We start from the raw sequence: 3,427 nt of genomic DNA, 5'->3' as shown, positions 1-3,427 counted from the left end.
TGTATACATATATGTATATATATGTATATATACGCATGTATATAATATAAATATATGTATATTAATATAAGTATGTGTGTGTATACATACATATATATATATATATATATATATATATATATATGAATATATACGGTAATTTATATATAGTATGTAAATGAATATGAATGCGTTTATAGCTCCGTGTTATAGACACACATACATATATATGCATGCATATGTGTGTAAGTTTTGTGTGTATATATATATATATATATATATATATATATATATAGAGAGAGAGAGAGAGAGAGAGAGAGATGGAGAAGGAGATATAGATAGATAGATAGATAAATACACACACATCATTTGTAAATATATATGCATATATATATATATATATATATGCTAAGCGGTATTTCGTCCGTTTCTTACGTTCTGAGTTCAAATTCAGCCTAAGTCGACTTTGCCATTGGGGGTCACTAATATAAGTAGCAATTGAGCATTGGCGTCGATGTAACCGACTAAACCGCTTCCTCTGAAACCACTATATCACACACACACACACACACATATATTAATGACAGTTTTGTCCTCATGTCCAGTACAGAGTGACAACCAGATAACACCGTTAGTAGGAGGAGTTCGAAAGGTGAAATTTGGGAGCAAAGTGTAGTGTGGGAAAGAAACAGGGGACGCTAAGCTAAGAGAAATTGAGAGAAGTTACTATGGGCTGGCGTTAAGGCACTTGTGAACGTAATAGGAGGATGACAGCATGAATGAAGAAGTAGAAGAAGGTGATAATTGAGAAATTAGCAATTAGCGACGGAGAGTCGAAAAGCAAAAAATGAAAAAAATGACGGAGTTGAAAAATGAAAAAGTGAAAAAATGGTAAAGTGAGGCAGGGTAAAATGGGAGAGCTTTTAATAGATTACATGAACTGTGAGGAGACCCTTTTTAGATTACATGAACTGTGAGGAGACTTTTTAGATTACATGAACTGTGAGGAGACCCTTTTTAGATTACATGAACTGTGAGGAGACCCTTTTTAGATTACATGAACTGTGTGGAAATCTTCGTTTAAAATTCCAGAAGGTTTTTTTTTCCCCCTCCCGAGAAATATTTTTCTTTTAAATTCTAAAAGTTCACATATCCCAGTCTCTCCTACTAATGACGTTAGCCTGTTGTCTCTCTGTGCTAGACCACAACTATTTTGCCTGAGATTCCCCAACGCAAATAAGCTGTCCTCAATTATTTTAATGCACGTTCTGAGAATTGCATCATTCCTATTTGATATACATTCCCTGCATTAGCGAATTGCTCCTTTAATAATTGCCCGAGGTATAACCAATCAACTTTTCATTAATTAAACGATATAACTTTACACAACAATTCGGACACTATGCTAACCATGAAGTGCTGCCGAGGTGATCGTCTGAATTTTACATAACCTTTCAATTATATATATATATATATATATATATATATATATATATATATAGGCGTAAGAGTGACTGTGTGGTAAGTAGCTTGCTTACCAGCCACATGGTTCCGGGTTCAGTCCCACTGCGTGGCACCTTGGGCAAGTGTCTTCTACTATAGCCTCGGGCCGACCAAAGCCTTGTGAGTGGATTTGGTAGATAGAAACTGAAAGAAGCCCGTCGTATATATGTATATATATTTGTATGTGTGTGTATATGTTTGTGTGTCTGTGTTTGTCCCCCCCAACATCGCTTGACAACCGATATTGGTGTGTTTACGTCCCCTTAACTTAGCGGTTCGGCAAAAGTAACCGATAGAATAAGTACTAGGCTTACAAAGAATAAGTCCTGGGGTCGATTTGCTCGACTAAAGGCGGTGCTGCAGCAAGGCCGCAGTCAAATGACTGAAACAAGTAAAAGGGAGTAAAGAGAGAGTATATCTATATAATTTCATATATAATTTCCGGGAACATACTGGACGATGATCGCGACTCGGCGCTCTCAACTAGCCTTTTCTTCTGCAGGATGTCCGGCAACATATTCTTGAATTATTTGCGTTGCCTTTGCTTCACCCAGACTGTGTGTGACCTTTTCTCGTTTATGAGCCTAAAAGTGAATGTTAGTCGTTCTAAATATATTCTCCGATAGTTTCTAAATCTTAAATCAGGTCGATATAACTTAGAGGAGTATGAGTGTTACCAAGAAACACCTGAGTAGTGATAAGATCAAAGAAATCTGTAATCATTGGTAAATATGGTTCTGATAACACCATACCTGATTTCCTTGGTCGTCGGCCATATACAAATAATACATATGTATATATATATATATATATATATATATATATATATATATATATATATATATATATATATATATACTCTTCTTACTCTTTTACTTCTTTCAGTCATTTGACTGTGGCCATGCTGGAGCACCGCCTTTTAGTCGAACAAAAGTGACCCCCAAGACTTATTCTTTGTAAATCTAGTACTTATTCTATCGTTCACTTTCGCCGAACCGCTAAGTTACAGGGAGTAAACACACCAACATCGATTGTTAAGCGATGGTGGGGGGGGGGACAAACACAGACACAAATATATACATTTATATAAATATATGTACGACGGGCTTCTTTCAGTTTCCGTCTTCCAAATCCACTCACAAGGCTTTGGTGAGTGGCCAGAGGCTATAGTAGAAGACACTTGCCCAAGGTGCCACGCAGCGGGACTGAACCCGGAACCATGTGGTTGGGAAGCGATCTACTTACTATACAGCCACTCCTGTATGTATGTATGTATGTATGTATTCATGAGTGTGTGCGTGTGTGTCTATGTAGTGTGTATGTATGTATGCTAGAACTTCGATCCAATGTACTTAGCTAAGTACATTGGCATAGAAGCCTAAGCTTTTGAATCACTGTTAGAACTCTTCTATCGCTATTATACACCAATCCCACACAGACAGACAGAGATGGAGACGCAATGACAGAGTAACTCAATCACTCGCTCACCCTTACTCCTACCTTCACTCAACCGCACCGATCCTCCCACTCATATCAATAAGAGCATCCTCGCACATTGACAGGCAGGCTCAGACACACATCCACTCTCACACACTTTTGCCCGTTCACCCTTATCGTCACAGATACTTGCTCCCCCCCCCCCCGCAAGCAACAACAGCAAGACGAAAACAACAACAACAAAAAGTAACGTTAAAGACTACAAGACGATCAATAAAAACTCTACAATAGCAAACATAACAACAGGCACAAGAAGAAGATGTACAACTGCAACAACAAACACTACAAAATAAACGCTACATAACGATATTAACAAGCTGTACAGTGACATCAATAATGAAATGCTACAATAGTACGTAAATGCTACAAGCTCAACAAAATGGCGCATGTGTGGTTGTGTGGTAAGTGGCCAGCTTCCCCAAAATATGGCTTCGGGTTCAGTTCCTAC

The sequence above is a fragment of the Octopus bimaculoides genome, chromosome 7, assembly GCF_046866305.1.
Source record: "Octopus bimaculoides isolate indiv1 chromosome 7, ASM4686630v1, whole genome shotgun sequence".
In the NCBI taxonomy this organism is placed as follows: domain Eukaryota; kingdom Metazoa; phylum Mollusca; class Cephalopoda; order Octopoda; family Octopodidae; genus Octopus; species Octopus bimaculoides.
This window is presented reverse-complemented; position numbering follows the sequence as displayed.